Consider the following 27664-nt stretch of genomic DNA (forward strand, 5'->3'; position numbering starts at 1 on the left):
TGACTGAGGGTGGCATCGCAACCTCCCAATCCGCCCTGCTCTGTGCATGACAGGGGGCGGCGCCCCAACTCCCCAATCAGCCCTGCTCTGAGCCTGACCAGGGCTGCACCTAGGGATTGGGCCTGCCCTCTGCCACCCGGGAGCAGGCCTAAGCCAGCAGGTCGTTATCTCCCGAGGGGTCCCAGACTGTGAGAGGGCACAGGCTGGGCTGAGGGACCCCCCCTCCCCCCTGAGTGCACAAATTTTTGTGCACCCAGCTTCTAGTAATATATAAGTTTATTAATAAATAATCACACATGCTATAACAACAATAAAGACATGACATAAAAACAAAAAAACATGATGTAAAAACAACACTGATACAATGACTAATAAATTGATTGAACTTATTGTAATATCTCCCAGTATACCACATTAAGAGTGAAAACTCTTTCAGAGTGCTTGACTAATTTCCCTTGTGATGAAGTATTTATAACTTTAACATCACACACTCTTTGAACTTGAGAGAAAGCAACATATAACTGACCATGTGTGAAAACGGGTTCAAGTAGGAATATTCCTACTCTGTCTAGAGTTTGTTATTGTGATTTATTAATAGTCATTGCAAATGCTGGCATCACAGAAACTGTCTTCCAATTAATTTAAATGGGAGGCCAGTGTCAGATCAGGGTCCGGGGTGCAGGGGGTTGGGATTCCTGGCTGGCAGGCCATTGACAGAAAACTGTGCAATGGCTGATTCTGTGAGAAATGGGGCTCCCTCCCCCCTCCTGTCAGGGTCTGGTTTGAAGGCCGGCAATGCCCCCAATCATGTGAGACCAAGAGTTCTGCCAAGCCCTGGCTGGGGCCCAGAGCTCCCTCTCACTGCTGCCGCACCCAGGCCAGGGCCAGGGCCAGGGGAAACTCCCTCCCGCTGGCAGCCCGCTGTTTGGTTGTCGGTCTGGTTGTTTAGGTCTTGACGGCCCCTGGCTTTTTATATATGAGAATGGGCCTCCACACAAGGACTAATAGAGTTTCATTAGCTTGGATACTAAACTACTCTAGACTGTAACATGCAGAGGAAGCTCCAGACATGGCCTACTCCTGGAACCCTGGCTGCTCCTTTTCCAGGACTGGCTTCTCCCAATAAACTTTGATTCCTTTAATCCTTTTTGTCTGCAACTTCATTCTTCGATTTTTGTGAGACAACAAATGGGACTCAGAACACCCACATTTTTGGTTTCAGCATCAGTAATGAAAAATAACATTAAAAATATAGCAGTGCTCTTATACAAAGGCTTCCAGGAAATAGAAAAAAGGAATGCTTTTCATATAGCCTTGGTATGCAAACCTGTCAAGTCCATAACAAATAAAAACTCATTCTAAACTCTTTGTGAACCTGGATAAAAGAAAAACAACTTAATCTAAGTGTAATATATACACTGAATTTTGAAGAAGGACAATACAAACTAACCATTGTGGTTTTGTTTCAGAAATGCAAGATTTATTTAACAGTTAAAAGAAATAAAGGTAGTTTACTTCATAAACATTATACAGAGAAAACATTTATCATTTCAACTGACACAAAAATAATAAAAATGTGATATCATTATAAAATATATTAGAATAATAGCAATATTATGGAATTGTTTTTATATGAGAAAGTTCTGATGAAAAAACTTTAAAACAAATCTCATACTTAAGGATGAAATATTTAAATGTGTTCCCCGAAAATAGAATACACATACAACACTTTAACTGTCCTTACTATTCAACATTGGAAATAAAACTTCAGCCTATGAAGATAAGTCAAGAAAAGAAAAAAATTGCACCAGGGAAAAAGAAATAAAGTAACTATATATACTATGCAGAAGAATGTATATTTGAAATGATGGGATTAACACAAAAGTCAATAGCAAACCTCAACTACAATTATGTTTAAAGCAGCAAAAGTTACTAAAGAAATTTTTATACCATTTAAATCACAACTATAGAAGAATCATATTTCTTTGACTTCAATATAAAAAAAATTTAAACAGAGAAATTAAAAAAAGTCTAATAATGGAGGGATAAAGCATGATATTGATTGAAAGAATCAATATTGTAAAATTACATCTTTATAAATTATTTAAAGTTTAAATGCAGTCCCTAACATAACCTCAACTGTTTTTTAACAGCTGTATTGAGGTTTAATTTACAAAGCAAAAAAATTCATCCATGTAGAGTATATATGTCAGCGATTTTTAGTATATTCAACAGAGTTTGCAACCATCACTACTAACAAAATTTGGAAAGTATCCAGCCCCCAAAAGTAACAGTGCACCAATTAGCATTCGTTTGTTACCTACCTCCCTTCAACCTTTGGCAACCACTAACCTACCTTCTGCCTCTGTGGGTTGGCCTATTCTTGATAACACATTTAAAGTGACTCACACAACATAAGATCATTTAGAAATGTTGAATGCCACAAATATAACATTGATCAAAACACATCAGACAATAACAGCAATGAATATCTGCACTTTTGAGTGTGTATGTTATTTTCCAATAATTGTTATAGAAAATTATTTCATTATAAAACAAGTGATATAATTCATTTGAAGACATGTGCAATCATAACATTCTTTCCATTTCATGAAAAATAAAGTTACCCAACAGAATCCAAACCCCAAAGCTTATGCTTACAGCTATATATTTTTGAAGCTCCACAACTCCATGATGTGAGGCCATATAGGTGTAGCAGAGCACAGTCACCTTTACCAGATGATAAGTCTTCTATTCTGTAATGGAGATAAATGCATAATTTTGTTTTTATTGTGAGGGACCAGTTCATGAAACAACAAATAGCATTTCCATGTAACTGTAATCACAGAATATTTTGAAAATGGGTAATAATATTTTTCATAGAATATTAGTAAGAGTTGGTTATTAGGAAAATTAGATGGTCATTCTTTACTATTTATATCAACCTTTCATCAACTTTGACTATCATTCTTCATGTTTATAATTCAACTTAAACAAAAACATCAACAATACTCTTCAGAATTTTTATTTTTTTTAATTTTCCTTTATATATAGCATTTTTTTTAAAAAACTTACTTTAGTTTGAAAGATGAACCATTTGTCAATTTCCAAGGATGATCACTGCTGCTACGAAAAACTCCAATCTATGATGGAGGTGATATGGAACTCAGAAATTCCTACCCCAAAATAAAGAATTTTTATTTAAATAATCATCATGAAAGATTATTTTTGTAAAGCAAGTAGTGTATTCTTTCAAAAAATCCTTCATTTTGAGAACAAAATAAGATTGTTGGATCCTAATCTAACACTAAAGATATATTAAGACTTTTTATTAAAGATATATTAAAGTCACTTTTCATATTTTCAAAAACTTTCAGCACTGTTTGTACATTTGATTTAAAATTAACCCAAATATTTATGTTTAATGGTCTCATTCTTCTTCTTAATTTAATAAGGAAAATTCTGATTCATGTAATTTAGTAGTTACCCACATTGACGAAACTAACATACCAAAGTTTTAAATAAGTTTCCAAATACTTAAAGTATTTGTTACCATGACTAAATCAATGTAATTTTCTTCTATTTCTCAGATAGCAGGTTTTTTTTAAAAAGGGGTCAGAATTAAGAAAATAAATGACATGAAAGAAAAAAAAAAGATTCTCTGTGTTTCACAACATTGTTTAACCAGATAAAGCCCAAATTGACCTGTTTCTGTGGAATCCAGTGTTGGTGGAATCCAGTGGTCCAGGTGTCAGAGACTCATTTCTCCACTAATTAGAACTATAAATTCTGGAACTAATTAATGAAAGACATGAGTTAAGAAGAGCTCTGAAAGGTGGAATGAGAAAGGGTAAAAGGTTTGATACTCCAGGATTAGGGAACACAGAGTGACAGGGTATCTTATATCCCACCCAACAGAAGAAAGCGACTTAGGCCTGATTGTTTCCAATACCCAACCTAGAAATAGGATGTGGCTCAAGGAAGCCATTCCTCCTCTGTGTTACAAAGGGAATCTTGTGCAGCAACAGCAGGCAAGCATAGGAGAGTGATTGGGCCTAAACCGGCAGTTGAACATCCCTCTCACAATCCGGGAACACTGGCTCATAACCACTAACCTGCGTGCCTGCCAGATTTCCCCTGACCACTCTGCCTGCCTGCCTGATCTCTTCTAACCACTTGTCTGCCTGCATGATCTCCCTTAACCAATCACCTGCCTGCCTGATCTCCCTTTATCACTCGCCTGCCTGCCTGATCACTCCTAACTACTGCTGCCATTGGCCCCTGCACCTGGGACCCAGGCTTCCCTCCCTCTGGCCGGCCACAGTCACCCGGGACCCTGGGCAGCTTCCCCCGGGCGCGGGCTTTGTCAGGAAGAACGTCTGGAATAACATCTGGAAGATGTCCAGTCTATCCCATCTAATTAGCATATTACCCTCTTATTAGTATAGATTATAAAGTCAAACAGTGGAATTTTATACAGACTTTAAATATTTGTAACTATGTATAAAAATGTGAATTCTACAAATATACTATTGACTGAAATAAGCCTTTAATAAAGTATATGAAATGTTTAACATCTTACCATTTCTTCTTCATTATCTATGTAAAGCAGATTAGAGTTCTTAGAAGCACAGGCCAGCAAACTCTCACTCCATGTTTTATTTTCAGTACTAAAGTAATAGCAATTGTTGGAATACATAAACCACTCCAGTGGACAATGTTCACAATGATATGCTAAAGAAAGATTACAAATTATAATGCAATAACAATTTGAAGTTTTGAAAATTAACTTACACACTTACATAAGTATAAACACATAGGTACATAATATACCTATGCATCCTCACTGGCTGGTACATATAAAACAAAACAAAGTCACAGGAAAGGGTCTGCCAGATATCGCCTAATATCTGTGCCCATATAAAGCAAACACATAAACAAAAATATCCACTCTGTACATGTCCTAAAAGCCGATGACTGAAACTACTTTTTAAAATAGTGAAATTACTTGTCTCTTATTATATTATAGCAGTAGGAAATTTAAGCCAAAGAACAACAATGGATGTGGCAATTTCAAACTGATGTTTTTTCATAATGTTGCAGAAGAAGGAACACTTACTTATAATAATTATTTATGAACATGTATTGTTCATTTAATAACTTATGTTCTCCCAAAAGAGTCTATTATCATTATTGCCTCGCCTGAGACAAAATATATATAAACTTTGCTGATATCAGAACTTTGAAAATGATTATGTACCTTTCAGGATCTTTGTATTGAGGGATGAATTGTTCTTCTCCAGTTTACCAGTACCTTAAAAAATTAAGGTAATTGTTTGAAAAGTAATTAATCTAAACAAATGATAATAATTTTTGTTTTTAGCTTGAAGTTTTTTTAAATATTGTCTATGATGAGAATTATCTGTAACAAAATTGATTTACTAAGAAAAATAAATGAAGTAACACAGATTTAAAGGAAAATATTTTAAAATACTATGGGAACAAACTTTACCATCACTTACAGTATTGGCTTACCCAATATCAAGAATTAATTTGCATTTCTCAGTAAGGTCTTTTGGATTCCTATATTTTTATGTATTTAAGTGATGAAATCAGAATATATAAATGTGTAAAAATTTGTTCTACAAATCATTCTATTTTTATGCATTTGACAAATTCAGCATAGCACATTTATCTAAATATATACATTGAAATGAGAATTCTATTCTGTAATACTGTATTATGAAATGCTTAGAAGCATTCAGATTCTTTAAAATGATGTTTCCTTAAAATCTTCCAAAAACTTACAAGGCATAAAAAGTATCACTCTTACTACACTGTACATCAAGATAAGGCAGATAACTCCCAGGACCCCAGCAAAGAGCTTCTCTGGAGGTGATGGTGAATCTGCAGGAAGAGAAAGGAGAGATGGAGACATTATTTAGACAGTTTACATATAAGAGAACCCACGTACACAGCGAATCATAAAGTTGAATCCTGAAACCATACCTAGCAGTGGAATCTTCCTCTCAGATGTACCATTTCATTTTCTGAAAACACGATTCTCCATGAGTTGTTGGTAAAATACAACACCATACAACAGCGCCTCAAAGAAATTAGCCCTCAGATTTCACATTAGAATACTGTGTGCCAAGTTTAAGCTCTGACCCTTACAAATGAAAACATATGTGAGCTAATTCCCTACTCTTTTGCACACCTCTATATCCCAGGTGCACATCCTAGAACAATTATACTGTGTGTCTATTAAATGTGCCACCTTTGCATTAGTCATCCTTGTAATTCCGTTGAAGGTCTTGAAAAGCACTTGAAAGTTAATTCCCACACAGAATATTTATTGTTCAGTTGGTACAATGGAGCTGTCCATGCCCTTACCTTTCACTTGCTGTCTCCTTAAGTCCTCAGCCAGGTTCATTTCTGAGTCATTTTCTTGTTGGACATCCATCTCTGAGGCTGAGTAATGACAGGGATGGTGCCTATGATAACAGTACTTAAGTAATTAATAAATGATGTGAACAATGACAAGACCTCAAGGATAGTCTTTGTGGGTGGAGTGTGAGATTGTAACAGTACTCACTTTGCATTTGACCAATGTGAAGTCTTGTTCTAATTTACGTAGAGATTTAAATGTGTTTCATGATAGAATAATCGTTCTTAAAATGATATTCTATGTTTAACATAATATTATTGGTTGAAGCAATGAAAAGTAAGAAGTTAACGAAGAATAAAGAAAATCAGAATAATGATATCATTATCAAAGTCAGAATCCACTGAATCATTTTAATACAATTAGAATAACTGTTAAAATTAAAATGCTGTATCGAAAAAAAGTGATGCCCTAAATTTTATGACAATTTATGGTTACAGATTGAGTGTTTTAAAGTTGGGGGAATAGTAGTATTAGAATATATAGTACTTTTCTTTAATACATTAATTTTATTGAGTCACTTATATTTATTTATTAAAAGGGCAGATGATATTTTAAAATGTCACTTGATATTTTAAATATTTATGGAGTTCTGAGAAATCATTATAATTTAAGAAAATATTTTATATGCTGAAAAATGCTACATGACACTCTAAAGGTATCCAAAACTTACAAAAAATGAAAGCAATAGAAAGTTAAAGGATTCTTAAAAATATTAATTTTACACAATACTAATTTTGAACTTACAATTTATTTTACGGTTAGGAAATGAAACCATAAAATGATTAATAAATGTGTATATCATTATGGAGGAACATTGTTGGTGCAAAATTCCTGAAAGATCCTAGGGCTATCAAAGTCAGTGAAGGTGACTGTAGTGTGTAGGCAAATGTAATAAATCTGATAATTTATTCAATAATTCAGTCAATGGGCTCTGCAGTCAGCGAGACCTAGAATAAATTCTGGCTTTGAAATTTATAATGTATTACCTTTAAAAGTTATTTAGTGTTTAAGAACCTAGCTTACAACCTAGCTTAATCTACGGTTGGAATAAAATATTTTAAAATACAACGCATGTAAAGATAGCAGTCAATCTGATATTTATAAACTCTCAGTATGTCACTTGTTTTAATTATTTTAACACAATTGCCTTGTTACTATTTCTGATTCATATCAGACAATGAAAATGTAATTCATTAGACAGGAGTCTCTTATCAGTGTGGCATCTTTTTGCATGTGTTGTTCAATTTCTAAAAAGTATTTTGATTGTTTATAATTAAGTTTAAATATTCAACAACAAAGGTTTTTAAAAGTTTTAGCATTTTACCGAGACTACTAAATTCTGATTTTTATTGCAAGTCACACTGATTTTATTTCTTCGTAGGGTGTGTATGAGGAACTATGTTTTACCTTCATGACCTGATGAATTCTTGTTAAGAATTTATTTTTTAAATCTGGTATAAATATGAAATAATATACATTGATAATTATATCTATTAATTACAAAATCCAAAATCCAATGGGATTTTATTTAAGTTATACTGATTTTCAAGCCCAAAGATACATGTATGTATGCTCTTTAGTAATTTTGTACAGGCACAAATTTGAATATTTTAAGATATCTACCAACATATTTCATATTTTACTCTTTTTACCCTAAATAGTACAAATAAAGATACCAATGTTTTATTTTATTTGATTGTATGTGAATTGTACTTAGGTAGTATCACATCTAGCATTTGTAATTTAGCATTAAATGAATTGGGCCAGTAGAGAGACAGGAGAGTAGACACACATACCTCTGGAAGCCAGTAAGTTATGAATCCTTTAGTGGGAGGCCAGGTCACTCCTGTAAACAAACAATGTCTGTGATCTCCACCGACTGGCCTGTGAAGACTGAGAGTGAATCAAAAGTAGAAAAAAGTAGATTTCTCATCACTGTGCCACTTAGAGTTTGAACAGGAAATTCTTACACTTAGGCAATTTTGAGGATGATTTATCTCACCACACATCTTCCGATTGTAGGAGACTTTGAGCTTGTAGTGCGTCACTTTGTCCATTGGTAAGTGCCTCTGAGAAATTATTTTCATATTCTAAAAGATTTCTGGGACAAAAGACGTGACCATTCATGCTGTTAACTTATTTCATCTTAAAATCACAAATCTTAGGCCTTGTGAAGAGTATCTCAGATGTTTAAGTTCTACTCTTAGACAAGGTTGCTAAATAATGGCATTACCTCATTTTATTTATACACTCATTATGTTATTTTAATTATAATAGGATAAATCTAAAATAATTTCATTTACAATAGCTACTTAATGATGTTTGTCACTAATATACTGAAGAATTACTACATTTTCAACATATAGTAACTGTCACAAATATTTATTCTCAAATGTATCTTCTCACACTCTCTTGTTTTTAAAATTGCTGTATTTAATTTTGTTATTTGTATATTAGAAACATAAATTTTCCTGATATTAATAAATGTCTGGGAGGTATAAGACATTAAGCAACACTGAACTACACCATAATGTATAAAATTGAAATATTAAATTAGTACTTATATTATTTATTAATTCATATTTAAATTATAATTAGTAGTTTGTATTTTAACAGAAATATTTGTTGTAAATAACAAAAACCCAAGTCTAATGATGTAGAAGGAAAACAAATGTAATTTTTAAAAATTTCACTTGACCATAGCTGGGGAGGCAGAAATAGTAGACTTTGAAAACACATGTTAAGTGACACATGACCGTTAGAAAAAATAATACATTGCATTTAAATTATCTAGTGTGTATCAAATAGCATTTTTCATCTTTCTCATATTACATCAAGGAAAGTGGAAATGTTTATCTTCATTAGTGAATAAATTAAAATTGGGAGTACCATATGATCCAGCAATCTCATTTTTGAATGTGTATCCAAAGAAACAACACAATTATTTTATAATTTTTAATTTATTGATTGATTTTCAAAATAGAGAAGGGAAAGAGATTAGATAGATAGATTTAGATAGATAGAGAGATAGATAGACAGATGATAGATTGATAGATAGATAGATCTAGTAAATGCATGCCCCAGTCCTGACAGGTAAACAGATGTACTTGGCTGGTGTGTGGCTTCAGCCCTCAGGCTTTACAACTGCTGCAGAGAGTCAGGCCGCAGGGCAACAGCACCAGTTACCACAGGTGATGTGGTGTGATCATGTGCTAACCATTAGCAGTACCTTGTTTATGAGCTTTGACTCTTGGATTTCAATATGTAGACTCTAGTAGTAGATATGTAATATTTATTTATGTCAGTGAAATTACTACATTATTTTTTCCAACATGTGGCCTAGTTGCTAAAGTTTTAAAAAAATAACGGTGAATCAAGAACAAAAAATAATCTGTTAATTTAATGTAAGTAAACCTTTTTTTAAAACATTTTAAAATTAGCAAGGTGTTAATATCACTATTAAATACAGAGTACACTAAATCAAATGTTTACTGTAAACTAAATGTTTCTGTTGAAATATTATAAGAATTGTTCAGATTTAGATATGTAAATATTACTGTAAAGAGTTTATTCATTAAAATATGAAGTTATATGTGATCAGATTAATGATATATTATTACTGTATTTCAGACATGCAATAACTTCAGGATTTCATAAGAATTGTACATTTGCAAGGCTGGAGTACCACAAGCTCTCTTCTGAATCCTGTTTAGAAAATAAAAGCTATGTTTGTAAGCACCAGGCACGTTAGCTTACCTAAATCTAGTATAATGGTACTCCCAAAATCTAAAAATAACACATTCTAGTTTCTTTAAAAGCACTGCAATTATTTTTGTAGAACTATTTTTAAGATATTATTTTGAGACCAGCTTTAGGTTCACAACAAAATTAAGAGGAAGGTATTGAGATTTCCCTTCTTCCTCTGTCCCCACCCATGCAGAACCTCTCTTTAATAAATATCACTGTAATAAAAAATAAAAATTCAGAGGCAGAGAAGCATTGAACAGACGTCAAATTACAGTGGGAAGGCTGGGGAGTGTTGGGGGAGGGAAGGTAAGAGATCAAGCAAAGGACTTGTATGTATGCATATAAGCATAACCAATGGACACAAGACACAGGGAGGGTGGGGAGAAGGCATGTTCTGGGGGTTAGGGGAGGCCAGGGGAAGGTCAGTGGGGGAAAAAAAAGGAGACATATGTACTACTATTTGTAATACTTTAAACAATATCATAAAATACAAAATTAAATAAAATTGCACTTGTAAAAGATAAAAAATTAGTTCTATAGTATGGTTTTATCCCATCCTCTAAATAAATCATTTGAAAACCCTGTGAGCAATGTCATTACTTATTACCTGATATATTCTGAGAAGTTAATTGAGGTCAGAAAATTACGGGATGAAAATAGTCTTTAAAACATGCACTTCATTCACACAAAAGAACAGAAAAGCCAACACAACAACCTTCTCTAAATAATATGGTATGCTTTCTAATTTGGTAGTGGTGGGGGGTGCGGGGTTGGTTAGCAAGCAGTTATGCTGTTTTCAGAGAAAATGGCTAAATTATTTCAGGTTGTAAGTTTAATTTTTATCTCATCCATTTTTAGTTTTTTTAAGAATAGAATGGAGAAATGTGTTTATGGCATCAAGATTATTTGCAGTATGTCATTGGAGAGAGGAACAATAATTCTTTTTGCTTTGTAACCAACTGGCATAGCTTTGCAAATTAGTCTAAAATGAGTTATCTGGGAAATGTTCACTCAAAAGAAAATTATCTGGTCTCAGGTACAATTTATATTGCCATTCTCTTTTTTGTAGTTAGTTTTTTTTTTCTCAGCCTTTTCACTCTATCCTCAAACTGGTAGAATCAGTAAATGTTATAAGATAACATGAACATATGATCTTTTGAACTCTGAAGGATGAAGGGGTAAAGAATTACTACTCAGTCTGATCTCTGCACATTTCATAGGGTTAGTACAAAAGTATCTTTTAAGCAAATGTTATCATTTATAAGTGACTAGAGGCCCGTTGCAAGAAGAGATTTGTGCAATCGGCCTTCCCTTCCACCACCTGCTGGCACTGGCTTTCATCTGGCACCCAGAACCCAGGCCTTTGATGCTCTGGCCCGGAGCCATCAGTCTTCGCTGCTCCTGCGGGAGCCTTCAGTCTTCGCTCCGCCATTTCACGCCTACATATGCACATTAACTGCCATCTTTGTTGGGTTAATTTGCATACTCTCCTGATTGGTTGGTGAGCATAGCAGAGGGATGGTCAATTACATGTTTGTCTATTATTAGGTAAGATGAGCGTTTTGAAGACTATGAAAGAGTAGTTGGTCATGCTAAATCGGTAATAAAACAAACACATTGTAAACTCTATAAATGATCAATCTATGTCCTTAAAAAATTAGATATAATAAAGATGAGATTTGCCTATAAATCAAATTACAATTTTGACAATTTCTAACCTGTGATTGACCCAGGTTAAGGAAATCACAGCCTGCTTAAGGAAATGTATACTATAGCCATTGTTTTAACTATAAACTAGCTCAGTAATCTACATGCCGATGAGAGGCTGTAATTTTACATCATCAGATATCTTGTGGATTTTTACATATCTTACAGATTTTTCACCCCTCTATGGTAAAAATGTTAGTTAACTGACTTCTAATACCATTTAACTTTTGGTAATAGAGGCCAGTTTTATACTCTGTCTTATTGACTCCTACAAGAATGGAAGAGTTTAATATGTAGACAGAATAAAATATACAATGTTGCTAAAATTAAGGAATTTAAGTGTCAGGCAAATGTGATATATGCGTACCTGTGTAGGACATAATTATTTCAAAAGAAGTGTCATTAGTCTCTACAAAATCAGTTTTATTTGGGTTTGGGTTGTTATATTTTAAAGTGTTAATAATGAACGATTTTAAATGTCAAAGAGAGATGAATTCTAAGTGAACTGTTTCTTCTGATTTTATGCCAGGACATTTCTCCCGCTCTCTTCTACCAAGCTTTCATGTATATGGTTGAAATTGAGTTTTCACAAACACAAAACCAAACTCTGTTTCTAGTTACAATGATTCCCAGACAAAAGATTTGGACATTACCTGCTATTTTTAGTCCCTTTCTAGTATCACATGCCCACACCCCTTCAACCCCAAATTGATGTCTACTAGAGGTGGTGAATGTGACCTTACTTGGGAATAGAGCCTTTGCAAATATAACCAAGTTAAGATGAGGTCATATTGGTGTAGGATGGGCCTTAATTAATACAGATGAAATGTATAAGAAGAGGGACATTGGACACTGAGACAGAGACACACAGGGAGAATGATGAGATGAACGAGGCCAGGATTGGAGTAATATCCCCGTAGGCCAAGGAATGCCAAGGACTCAGGGCTACACCCAAAATGAAGAGAAATGCAGGGCACAGAGTCTTTCCTAGAGTCTTCAAAGTGACCATAGCCTTGTTGACACCTTTATTTCAGACATCAAGCTTCCAGAACTGTGATAGAATAAATATTTGTGGTGTAAGTCAGAAGGAAAGTAAAATATGTAATGTGAGATGATAATAAATGTTGTATGAAATTTGAACAAAGTAAGAGGAATTGAAAGTATCATCTATGAGAGGGAACTAAAATTCCATCTGTGTCTATTGGGAATATAATATTTGGATAAATATATGAAGTTGGTGTGAAAACCTGCAATGTTGATAAATTTGCCCCTCTTCATCACAAAATATCAGTCTTCTTATGGTCTCAAGGAGATTCTTCATCTCCAATACCTTGTTTATTATTTCTCTTTTTGTTACTTATGCTGAATATGTGTGAAGGATAGAGAAGTTTAGACGAACTCTTCAATCACTATGATGCTACGTGTTGTAGTCATTTTATATCAGAGAAGTAGCAATTGAGATAAATGAGATTTAAATACATACACAAAAGTCACTATTTACCCAAGACAATTCCAAGAAGTCTGATTACTTTTATTTGGAAATATTGGCTTTGATCAACTAATTTCTTATTCAGACTTAATCTCCAGATCATTTAATTTTGTGACTTGTCCTCAAAATTTGATAAATTATATTGGTAATTTGTCCTTTAAATTTAGGAATAATTTTTACATCAAAAAATAATATTAATTTGTTAATTAATTTAGTTCAAATACTAAGAAACTTATATCTGGCAATATTGAGATCATGTGAGGAACTATGTTTGTGACTACAAGTATGTGGGTATCTTATATTCTGGCTTCTGGGATTTCCATAACGCCTACAGGTGGTCCTAACTGCTGGTGCACTACTCACTTCTCCCCATCTTCCAATGGCTATTATTGTGGATTAGATTAGTTTTTGGGGAATCTACGTTTTTTTCCCTGACCACTATGAGAAGAGTATACTTTTTAGACAGTTAAAAAGGTTGGTCATGTAACTTGTTTTGATAATGTAATGTGATCTGGACAGTAACAGATTATGAATTCTGAGTTCAGGCATCAAGAAGCACATTTCTGTTAGCCATGCTGAGAATTGCTAATCACTTCTATGAGGTTATGTACCAAGTATCCCACTATTCATAGAATAAAATATAAAAAAATGATATGAACTTTATCTGTAGTCTTGAGTTGAGCCCATACATGCCCAGTCTACATCAACTGAAAGCCAACCAAACCACAAATGGGTAAATGATAAATAAATGAATAAAATAAATGCTTGTTTTTAAATGTCAATGAAACCAGATTGTTGGTAATGCAACTTCAGCAATTAGGTACAAACTAATTTTGAATATTGACATATTTTCTCTATGTGAATCTAAGGAATAAATGTACAGAATATAAAGACAACATCCATATCCAAAGAGATAATGAATATAAAATATTTATTTATTTTGCAACTATTAAGTGAGTGCAGGATCTCTCCCAACTATAATTGAATTATGGTAAAAATATCTCTGAATGATTGTGGCAAATTACTCAAGTTCATCCCACATTCTGTCAATAATTAACTCTTTGACTCACACAGATATTGTATCCTTTAATTTTTATTTTCTTCATAACTTTACACTCTATTGCGTCCATCAAACATGCTTCTAAAGAATAGTAATTAAGAGTGTCAAAACGGGGAGGCAAAGAATTTAATAAACCAAGGTACCTTCCAAAATATCTAAAATCCAATAGAAAAAAAACAGACATGTAAAATATACCAAAGGACACTAATTATTATCCAGTGAAACCACCAGTCTGCACCAATAAATGACTCTAATTATGGATAATGCTGCACCAAAATAGATTTATAAGATATATGTGTTGGTTCCATATTCTGAATAAGTGGGGCATATTTAAATGGATTTTTTATAGAAATCTTGGGGTTGTTGCATAATAAGCTTGAGTGTCAATTAAGAAGTTATTACTCTGGGCTCCAAATCTATCTTTACCGCCCTTTGTGAGTTAATGGTGCTAGGACTTATAAACCTTTTCTTCCCTGTCAGCTCACCTGATGTTTTGCTAGTAAAAGGTGCGAGAGAGATGTGCCAGAGAAAGGGCTCTTCTTCCTTGTTTCATGATGAGTTCTCTTCTTTGGCTACAGAGATGTGGTTACCAGCTGCACGCATGCAGGAGGTTCCTGTGGTGTTCCCCCTCCAGCAGGTGTTTGTGGCTGGTCCCAGTTCCCGCTCCTCCAGCCTCTGCCTGCTGACACTGTGGCAGGGAAGCCTTCCTGCTTGTTGGTCATAACTTGAGATCCATCCTCACCAGTGTGGGCCAGCGGACTTGGAACTGCTCTGTCCTCCCTCCGTCCAGCGAGCATCCCTGCCATAAAGCTTTCTGTAGTGACACTGTCTTCAATGGAGTCTAAAACCTGGCACCCATGTGGTTTTCATTTTGGTAATCTTCCTTAAGCCTTAAGAACATTCTGTAATTTTCTTTTATTCCCCTCTCTTACCAACAAGTAGTTAATAATTCCTTGAATCAAACTTTCCCTGCTTTTTCGCTTCTAATTCAACACACTTATACACCTTGTGACCAAGGGATGTTCAGCCCCCATTTTGAACATTTAAAGACTAGGTCAAGTAAATTAGTGTGCCACACCAGCAAGACCAAGGGTGATCCCGAGTGGGGTGGGGGGTGAAAGGATTAAGGAAAGACAGACAAGAGAATAATAGCTGGGTCTCAGTGGGACGCTGCCTCCCTGATGAGGAGACAATGCCAGCGCCCACAAGCCCTGTCTTTATTTTATAGCAGATGCCACGAGGCAAAGTAAGGGCGTGATCACTTTGTTTACAGCATTCTTGTGAGTTTCAACCTCACTCAACTACATGCACCCGAACTCTATCACAAGGCACGTAGGGCTACGTGTTTGGACCATAGGTTCAAGCTTACAACCACAGCCTTTGGCTATAATTGTGCTGGGAGGGCCCTGCCCTCCAGCTGGGACTTGCACGTGGCAATGAGAGGACCCTGTCCTTTCATTAGTCCGAGGCTTAAACCTGGCCAAAACACTGTACCCGCGCCCCACAAATTAGTTTGAAAATATTTGCTCAATTATTCATGTTATGCAGACTTAGAAATAACAGTTCTTTTTTATTTTTATTTTTATTTTTATTTCGGAGAGGAAGAGAGAGAGAGAGAGAGATGGACACATCAATGATGAGAGAGAATCATTGATCAGCTGCCTCCTGCAAGCCCCCTACAGGGGATCAATCCCACAACCCAGCCATGTGCCCTTGACCAGAATCAAAACTGGACCCTTTAGTCCACAGGCTGACGCTCTATCCACTGAGCCAAACCAGCAAGTGAAGAAATAACAGTTCTTGATATTATAATTCATAATATGTACATGATTTATTTTACTGAATATTACAAGTTTTAAAATTATACAACGTGTAACTGGATGTATATTTATTAAAAAATTAAAAATATAGATTTTAAAAATAAAACTGTAACACCAAGGGTGAAGCATCAGATAAACTATGGATTTTGAAATAAAAGTTTATAATGATTTTAGAGAGGGAGGAATAGAAAGATAGAAACCTCGATGAGAGAGGACCATTGATAGCCTGCCTCCTGCACACCTCCTACTATTGATCAAGCCCGCAACTCAGACATGTGCCCTGATCAGGAATTTAATCATAGACTTCTTGGTGCATGGGACGATGCTCAAGGACTGAGCCACAGCAGCCAGGCCAAACGGTGGACTTTCAGTTCTATGAAGAGTCAAAGTAGAATCATTCTCAGTAACAAATGTACCACGATGGTGAGTGATGTTGATAAAAGGGAGGCTCTGCATGGGTGGGACAGAGGAAGAAGGGAAATCTCAATACCTGCCACTTAATTTTGTTGTGAACCTAAAGCTGGTCTCAAAATAATATCTTAAAAAGAGTTCTACAAAAATAATTGCAGTGCTTTTAAAGAAACTAGAAATGTGTTATTTTTAGATTTTGGGAGTACCATTATACTAGATTTAGGTAAGCTAACGTGGCTGGTGCTTACAAACATAGCTTTTATTTTCTAAACAGGATTCAGAAGAGAGCTTGTGGTACTCAAGCCTTGCAAATGTACAATTCTTATGAAGTTCTGAAGTTATTGCAGATCTGAAATACAGAAATAATATATCATTAATCTGATCCCATATAACTTCATATTTTAATAAATAAACTCTTTGCAGTAATATTTACATATCTAAATATGAACAATTCTTATAATATTTCAACAGAAACATTTAGTTCACAGTAAACACTTGATTTAATGTACTCTGGATTTAATGGAAAAAATATCAGGTTTGTTTATCATATGTGAAATTAACACCTTGCCAATTTTAAGATGTTTGTAAAATAGGTTTACTTACGATTAAATTAACACGGTATTTTTTTGTTCTTGATTCACCATTATTTCTTTAAAACTTTAGCAACTAGACCATATGTTGGAAAAAAAATGTAGTAATTTCTCTGATGTAAATAAATATTACATATCTACTACTAGAGTCTACATATTTAAATCCAAGAGTCAACGCTCATAAACAAGGTACTGCTAATGGTTAGCACATGATCACACCAAATCGCCTGTAGTAACTGGTGCTGTTGCCCTAAAGCCTGAGGGCTGAAGCCACACACCAGCCAAGTACATCTGTTTACCTGTCCGGACTGGGGCATGCATGCATTTACTAGACGTTTTCAGTATAAATTTTAAATTATAGTAATACAAAGAGAAAACTTTGCTGTGAAATGAAACGTTTCTATGTACTTCATTTTAATTACACAAATGTGTCATCATAAGTACAAACTGGTAAACTAACAAGGTTGTCAATTTTTGAACATGTATTTGTAAAACCTACTTTCTAATATAATGGCTTTTAGCTCTAGTGGCTATCTCCTTGCCTGAATTAGTATGTTATACCAAAGTTTTTCTGTATTTATGTAATTGTTTATGCATTGATTTTTATTTCTAAGATTAATCTCTGACTTAAAGCACAAAGATGTAAGATATATAAGTTCTCAAAAACTTACAGTTTGGAAGAGAAAGCTAAGCCATTTTCCCACACCAACAAATTACTATAGTTTCTGTGGTTGAGTTGAATCCATGGAAATTCAATGAAAATTTTCAAAAAATTCTATGAGACAAAAATTTTTATGAGAAATTAGGTAATTGAATTCATACAAACAGCTAAGTTGGTCCACTGCTGGAGGAGGAGGAGGAAATGAGGAGGTTGGGTGACTGCTTAGTTAAATGCACAGCCCACCAACACCTGATGCAATTAGTGAATAAGCAAACCAACCATGTCTCACATGCAGAAGTTGTTGTGACCCACCCAGCTGGCCCAGCATATCCAACATCCAGAAGATCCCACGATGTTCTGTGGAAATATAGAGGTCTCTGAATCAATTAGCAACACCTCAAGATGTACATGAATTTAGGAGACAGTTGCAACAGAAGCAGCAGCCTTCTAACAAACTTGCCAAAGGAACAGAAAAGTATATAAACAAATTGAGAGACAAAAAACATTTAATATTGATTGATGCAGAAAAAGCATCTGATAAAATCCGACACCCTACTTTGATAAAAACTCTTTTAAGGGCATAGATGACAAACCTACAGCCAACATCATACTAAATGGGCAAAAACTAAAATCATATCCCCTAAGAAAAGGAACAAGACAAGGATAACTGATTTCACCACTCTGATTTGGCATAGTACTGGAAATCCTCGCTGTAGTGATCAGACAGGAAGGAATAAAAGGCATCCAAATTGGAAAAGAAGTAAAGCTGTCATGCAAATGATATGATATCTTACATAGAAACACTTAGGACGCCACTTAAAGGCTACTAGATTTAATAAATGAATATTGACAACATAGCAGGATACAAAACTAATACCCAGAAATCTATGTCAATTTTATACACCAAAATGAAATCAGAGAAAGAGAAACTAATAAAAAATCCCATTTACCATTGCACAAAAAATTTAGGATATCTAGGAATAAACTTAACAAAGAAGGTAAAAGGCCTATACTCAGAAAATTACAGTACATTAAAAAAAAGAGATAGAGGAGGATATAAACAAGTGGGAGATGTAAATACCGTGTTCTTGGATTCGTAGAATCAACATCATTCAAATGCCCATACTACACAAAGCAACCCTAGATAGATTCAATGCAATCCCTATTAAAATGGTATATTTCATAGATCTAGAACAAACACTCTAAAAATTTAAGTGGAAACAAAAAAGATCCCAAATAGCCACAGCAATCTTGAGAGAGAAGAATAAAGTGGGAGAGATTACAATATTAGATATTAAATTATACTACAACACCACTGTAATCAAAACAGCCTAGTACTGGCACAAGAATAGGAATATAGATCAATGGAACATAATGGAGAACCCAGAAATTGGCCCAAACCATTATTCTCAATAATATTTTACAAAGGAGGCAAGAACATACAATGGAATAAAGATCATAAAATTGAGTAAAGACAGCCTCTTCAATAAATGATGTGGAGAAAATTGGACAGGTACATGCAAAACCAAAATGAAAGGAGACCACCAGCTTACACCATACACAAGTATAAACTCAAGTAGATAAAAGGCTTAAGTGTTGAGAGTGAAGAACAAAGTTGGAGAGATCACAATACTAGATATTAAATTATACTACAAAGCCACTGTAATCAAAACAGCCTGCTACTGGCACAAGAATAGGAATATAGATCAATGGAACATAATGGAGAATCCAGAAATTGACCAAAACCATTATCCTCAATTAATATTTGACAAAGGAGGAAAGAGCATACAATTGAGTAAAGACAGCCTCTTCAATAAATGATGTGGAGAAAATTGAACAGGTACATGCAAAAACAAAATGAAACGAGACCACCAACTTATACCATAACAATAATAAACTAAAAATATATAAAAGACTTAAGTGTAAGTCGTTAAACCATAAAATTTAGAAAAATCCATAGGCAGCAAAATCTTGGACATCTCTCATAGCAATACGTTTGTGGATACATCTCCAGGGCAAGAGAAACTAATGATAAAATAAACAAATAGGACTACATCAAAATAAAAAGCTTCTTAACAGCAAAAGAAACCATCAACAAAGTGAAAAGGGAGCCCCCTGCATGGCTGAACATATTTGCCAATGATACATCTTATAAAAGGTAATATACAAATTATATAAGGAACTCATACAACTTAACAAAAGGAAGACAAACCAATTTAAAAATGAACAAAGGACCTAAAAAGACACTTCTCCAAAGTTGACATAGAGAAGGCCTAGAGACAAGTAAAAAACTGTTCAAAGTTACTAATCTTCAGAGAGATGCAAATGTAAATGACAATGAGGTATCACCTCACACCAATCAGAATGACTACCATCAACAAACCAACAAATGACAAGTGCTGGCAAGGATTTGGAGAAAAGGGAACCCTAGTAACTGCTGGTGGGAATGCAGATTGGTGCAGCCACTGTGGAAAATAGTATGGCATTTCCTCAAAAAGTTAAAAATTGCACTTCTATTTGACCCAGTGATCCCACTTCTAGGAATATTTCTAGGAATATATCCTTCGAAACCCAAAACACGCTTCAGAAAGAATGTATGCATCCCTATGTTTATAACAGTGCAATGTACAATAGCTAAGATGTGGAAGCAGCTCAAGTGCCCATCAGTAGATGAGTGGATTTAAAAGGCATGGTATATTCACACCATGGAATACTATGCAGCAGTATAAAAGAAGGATTTTTTACTCTTTGAGACAGCATGGAAGACCTGGAGAGTATTGTGTTATGCAAAATAAGCCAGTGAGAAAGATAAGTATCATATGATCTCACTTATATGTGGAATCAAATGAACAAAATTAAATGATGAACAAAACAGACTCAAAATATAGAAGCATAGAATAAACTGATGAATCTCAGAGGGAAGGCTGTGGTAGGTGGGTGGGGACGGAGAGATTAACTGAGAAACTTATATGCATGTATGCATAGCCCATGGGCACAGACAACAGTCTGGTGAAGGCCTGGAAGTGGGGGTAGGGTGGTGGAACTCAAATTAATAAAATTAAATTATGAACAAAACAGACCCAAAATATAGAAGCATAGAATAGACTGATGAATCTCAGAGGGAAGGCTGGGTTAGGAGGGTGGGGAAGGAGAGATTAACTGAGAAATTTATATGCATAGCCCATAGGCACAGACAACAGTCTGGTGAAGGCCTGAAAGTGGGGGTAGGGTGGTGGGAGTCAATGGGGGAGAGGAAAAGGGAGATATCTGTAATACTGTCAACAATGAAGATACATTAAAAAATAAAAAGAGTTTGGATCTCTGCCCACCATCCCCACTGAACAGTGTGAAAGGAAAATACAGAGGGATCACTTAGTTAACGCTGAGTTCACATCACTGACCAACTTTCCGAAGGTCCAGAGACAAGCTGATGAGAAATAGAAAGAGTTTGTTGCTCCCGTGGGAGCCAGTTCCGGAGAATCTGGTAGTTTCCCTGAGGAAAGCTCAGAAGAAAAGAATCTTATATCCTGGGAAAGCCAAATTCAACCTCAGGAGAAGGTGCAGGATGAGGAAATTAGGGAAGATAACCTTTGCCTTATTCATGAGAGTCTTCTGTTAGGCCAAATGAAGCTGATAGTGTGTATATAAATGAGCTACTTAAAGATTTGTGAATGATAATTCATGAGCAAGGAGATGTGATAGATAGCATAGAAGGCAAAGTTGAAAGTGCAAGAGTGCATGTCCAAGAAACCAATTAGCAACTGTCAAGTGCAGCATAATATCAGAAAAAGGATTCCCGCATGTTGCTGTGCGATGCACAAGCAATTAAAGAAATGTAGAAACTTACAAGAGGCTAGCAATGAAGAATAGAACAAAACTCTTAATATTTATATTTTAAGTGATTATATTATAATTATTTTTATTTCAGTTTTAATTTTTATGTTGAGATTCTAGATGCAGTTTCCAGTAATAATAAACAATGAGAATAATTTTTGAACAACTCTAAAAAAGATTTGTCAGTTACAATTGATATCCAATATTGTTTTGATTTCAGGTGTACAGCATGTTGATTGGGCACATGTATATCTTTTGAGGTGAACACCTCAATGGGTCTGGTACCCATCTGATACCATGCATGGTCATTAGAATATTGTTGACTATATTCTCTATCTCTGCAGTACTTTGCATCACCATGATTTTATTTACAACTGTATTTAAAGAACACCTTTGGATAAAAGTTTCAAAATGTATAACATTATTTTTGTCACATGAAAACACTTTTAATTTGTTCCCTATCCCACACCATTTATAAAATCCAATTGTAGATGAATTAAAAATTAAAATGCAAGAAACACAATTTAGAAAGGTTTAGAAAAAAATACAAATATATTTAGTAAAATATTTTTAATATAAAATCATGAGTCATAAAGAAACATTAATAAATTTGACTGTGTTAAAATTTTTAATATCTATTCTTAAAAGTATCAGGAAGGAAGTAAAAAGGAAAAATCGCAAACTTGAAAAAGATATTTGCAAAAAACAGAATCAATAAAAAGAACAGAATTACAGAATGTTTTTAAAAACACCAACAGTCAATAAGGAAAAGACAAATAACTCAAATAATAATAAAAAGTCATAAACAGGTATTTCATTGTGGGAATTACAAATCCTATCTAATAAAGAGGGAATATGCTAATTGACCATCACACCCTCACAAGATGGAGGTGCTACCACCAATAAAGCAGAAATATGCTAATTGACCTCCATGCCCTCACAAGATGGCGGAGCCCAGTGCCCTCAGCCCTGCCACATCCAGCTGGAGTCCCCCATGTCCCTCAGTCCTGCCTCATCCAGCCTCAGTCCCCCAGTCCCCTCAGCCCTGCAGGGGATGGCAGTTGGGGAAAATCAGGCTGGCAGGGGAGCGGTTAGGGGGCTATCAGGCTGGCAGGCAGGCAAATGGTTAGGAGCTTGATTGTGAGAGGGATGTCCGACTGCCGGTTTAGGCCCTGTGGGATTGGGCCTGAACCGGCAGTTGGACATAACCCCGAGAGGTCCCAGATTGGAGAGGGTGCAGGCTGGACTGAGGGACACCCCATCCGCATGCACAAGTTTCATGCACCAAGCCTCTAGTGCTTAATATAAAAATGTATAAACTTTTAAGTTGTTCTTCATTTCCATATAGAGGTAACCATTTTGTATCATTAAAAAAGGAATTACATTTTCCAATTAACTCACTTGCCTTTTTAATCAATGTTGCTTTAATGCACTAATCTGAATACTCTGAAGATAATTATCTTAATGCATAATTTGCATTATATCACATTCTTACATAGCAGTTTGAAACTGAAGGCAATGTTTTATATGTCAAGCTATGAGATTTCAAATGGAAACAAATATAATATTGCTAACTAAGTAAATTGTAATTTGCAACCAAAATAATGATGATTTTTAAAATGGAAGACAAAAACAAATAATTTAATTCTAATTTATAGTATTTCAATTTGCAATATATTGTTACACAATGGACACATTCAGAAAATGTGTTAGCACAATTAAGTGAAGCAGACAAATGGACAATAATACCAATTTCACAACTCTGAAAGTTGATTAAAAACTAATAATAATTTGTAATTATTAATTATTGGGAAAGCTGCCAGAGATTCAGGTAAAAATAGAGCAAATTTGTCATCTTCTTACCTGAGGCTGCTCTCATGCCTACCCTACCCCCCCAACTCAGCTCAGTGAGTAAGAATTGTAATTTTTATAATTTGGGGAAGGCCACAAATATCAATGGTATTATTGACACAGGGGAAGACTTGATAAGCAGTTGAAGGGGTTGTCAAGTTGCCCACTACTAGTATTTTTCAGCTCAAAGTGCTGAATTTACTGGGTAATAAATGAAGGAAATTATCCTTTTCCTAGACCAAGGCTGTGTTCTCCACTGTGTCAGGCACAGTGCCAGCCATAAACATAACAGGAAGGTACTACTAGTAAAAGTAAGAGTGCAATAGAAGAGATCACATTAGCTTTCTGCATGTGCTTGACTGACGGGTGGAAAATTTGCACATGTGTGGAAGAAACAAAGATGATACAGTAAAAAATAAAAGCCAAAGTGGACTTGAGAATTGATTTCAAAATCATGAGCACTTCCCTACACACACACACACACACACACACACACACACCACACACACACACAAACAAGTACATAAAATAACAGAGGGTGAAAGCCATATTGATTTGACATATTTGAATACACTTTTAAAAATCATTGGTTGTCTGCTAAGTTATGCAAACACAAGGCTAATCTCTGGTAAGTAAGGCTAAATATAAAAACAAACAATGAGAATTTTAAAAACTGAGTAAGCACACTTCAAAAGAAGATTCTATACTAAAAGTTTATTAAAGTTACAAAAAGTCTAAGAAAGATGCAGAATCCATATTTACTATATTATATTATGAAAAATAGGTACTTACCAAAAATTAAAAAAACACGCAAAATTCAGGTTATTTAAAGACTCCAATATGAGACTGAAAATGTAAGTTAATAATCAAAAACACTATTTGCACTTACAAATTTAAAAAGAGCTCATATAGGAAATATAACAACTTCTAGGGAAGGAAATAACAGGCAGCACACAGGAGAAATGGTAGAGAGACATGAACAGGCGCTTATTCTCTCGATACATAATTCCATAAGAACTAGTGCCCAGAAAGATGTGTTCTATCCATTAGCAATCAGAAAAATGCCTACTTATGTCAAAATGATACTTTTATATAATGATCAGAACGTATAGCATTGAACGTTCTGGCAGTACTAAATCTTGGATCATGTAATTTTTGGATAAAATGTGTATTTACATAATAAATACACATTTATTTAGAAATTGTTATTAGAAAATGTTAGGAAAATCTAATAAATTTGGCATATACATATATTTATGACTGTAATTTCATTCTGATTCATAGAGGACAATAAATTTTAACTATCTACATATGGAATTATAATAATATAATTGTATTAGAGGCCCGATGCATGAAATTCGTGCAAGGGTCTCGGCCCTCACAGCCACAGCAACTGCCTTGGCCCTCGCAGCCCCAGCTTCGTCTGGAAGGTTGTCCAGAAGGTCATTTGGCTGTCTCGTCTAATTAGCATATTATGCTTTTATTATTATAGATTTATACATCATTATTATATTATTATAAGTATAACATTTATAGTATATGAACATAATGTATTATATTTAATATTTATATATAATGTAAATTGTTTTAAATACAATATAATATTTGAAAAAAACAGACAAGGATTTTCGTAAAATAATTATTCATAATACTTACATATTAAAAAACAACTATATTCTGGGTAAAACAGATTAAAAATGTCATGTCCCTACAATACAGCAGTGAAAATTAACAAATTACAGATAAGTGCAATAATATGGAGAGATTGCAAAAATATCATGTGAGTGTTAAAGGAGACACACAGAGAGGGGCTACTGTGGACAGGCAACTTCTATTTCATGATTTGTAATTATATGGGTCATTTAAGTTTGCAATTAATCTGCAAAATCATGGTAACTTCAGTTTCCTTGATGTATAATAAAATTAAGTAGCAAAGTTTTCTTTAGAAAAAAAACATTTATAGAAGCATGGTTTTCTATAAAAAAGAGAGAACTGAAAATTATAAAATGTACACGAATGGCATAAAATATAAACAAAATATTAGAGAGTCAAACAATGCATGTTAATAGTCTTTAAAATAAGTGAACTATGAACATATACAAAATATGAATGACTTGTATAAATATAGACTAAAATAGACTTTTAAATAAAATGGAAACATTTAATCTTACCATTTCTTCTTTGTTATCTATGTAAAGCAGGTTAGAGTTCTTAGAAGCACAGGCCAGCACACTCTCATTCCATGCTTTTTTTTCAGTACTAATGTAATAGCAGTTGTTGGAATATGTAAACCACTCCTTTGGACAATGTCCACAATGAGATGCTGAAGAAAATTCTATCAAAAACAATATAAATGTTTTAAAATGAAAATTAATTTACATATTTGCACAAGTATAGACACATTTGTGCAAAAAAGAAAACACACTCACAGAGAAGGGTTAATCTCTTGTTTCCTGGTTTATGTTCCATATTAAGCAAACAAACAAACAAAAATATCCACTCTCTACATGTCCTGAATATCAATGAAGAAACCCACTTTTTTAGAATCCTAAAATTATCTTTGAGCCCATCTGCAACCATAGGTATTATGATCTTAAATTAATATTTCTTCATATTGTTGCATAAGAAAACACTCTTCTACAATCATTATGAACATTTATTGCCTGGTATTATAATTTATGTCTCCATTCCCAAAAAGCTATTATTTTTGACTCCCCTACATTAGAGATAAAGTATGAACTATACTAATATCAGAACTGAGAAAATAATTATGTACCTTCCTGCATCCTGGTTTTCAATGACGAATTACTCTGCTCAGGTATTACATTAGCTGAAAAAAAATAATTCTTAAATTAATCTTGATCTAAATACACCATAATGATTTTGTTTCTTATTTTTAATTGTGTTGTATTGTCTAGGATTAGAATTATCTGGAATAAAATTTAATTACCAATGAAAATTAATGTAGTAATGATAATTTTGAGGAAAAGTGTTTTTAAAGTCTAGAGAACTACATCTCACAGTATTTGGATTAAACAATCTCAAAAATTAATTTGTATTTCTCAATAAGGTGTCCTAAAGCATGCTTAGAGAATATAAAATATATATTTATATTCCGATTTTATATATACATGGATATATATGGATATATGAATATATATATATGGATATATGTGGTCATATATGTATACATATATTTATAAACTACTCTCTAAAATCATCCTGATATTTATACATTGGACAAATTCAGAATTACCATTTTGCACTTAGTCTAAATGCATACTTTAGGATCAGAGTTCTATTTCATAACATTATGAAGTGTTCAGAGCCACAGATGGACATAAAAGTGAAAAATTCTGTATAACCTTGCAAAAATGTATTTACAGAGAATAATAGGTATCGTCACCACAGCGGACATCAGGACAAGGCAGATGACCCCTAGGGTCCCAGCAATGAGCTTCTCTGGAGGTGATGGTGAAACTGCAGGAAGAGAAAAGGATACACTGAGAAAGGAGAGAGAGAGAGAGAATTGTTTAGACAGTTTACATGCAGAGAATCAAACACATAAACTTGGACACCAAGCCCATACCTACCACTGTAATCTTCCTCTCAGAATATACCATTGCATGTTTAGGAAATATAATGCTCCATGCGTTACTGGTCAAAGACTACCCCTTGCAACAATACCTAAATAGAATTAGTCTCAGCTTTCATCTTAGAAAACTGTGTTCCAACTTTAAGTGCTGATTCTCACAAATGAAAAATATGTGAGCTAATGCCCTAGTTTCCCCCACATCTCTGCACCCCAGCTTCACAGACAAGAACAGTTATACTGTGCGTCTATTGAATGTGTTACCTTTGGAGTGGTCCGTCTTGTCCCTCCCTTGAAGATCCCGGGAAGCATTTTGAAGAGTTAATTCTGCATAGGTTATTATTTCCTGCTCCGTTACTGGAATGGAGCTTTGAGTGCCCTTAGGTTTCCTTTGCTGTCTCTTGGCGGACTTGGCCAAATTCAGTTCTGCATAGGTTACACGTTGGTTATTCAT

General features: G+C 34.4%; 2 pseudogenes; one reads left to right on the plus strand and one right to left on the minus strand.

The window, feature by feature from the left end:
* Positions 1 to 2623: 2623 nt before the first annotated feature.
* On the minus strand, positions 2624 to 27664 carry LOC102247154 (annotated as a pseudogene).
* On the plus strand, positions 18214 to 21772 carry LOC102246222 (annotated as a pseudogene).

This window comes from Myotis brandtii, unplaced genomic scaffold (assembly GCF_000412655.1).
Source record: "Myotis brandtii unplaced genomic scaffold, ASM41265v1 scaffold1933, whole genome shotgun sequence".
Classification (NCBI taxonomy): Eukaryota; Metazoa; Chordata; class Mammalia; order Chiroptera; family Vespertilionidae; genus Myotis; species Myotis brandtii.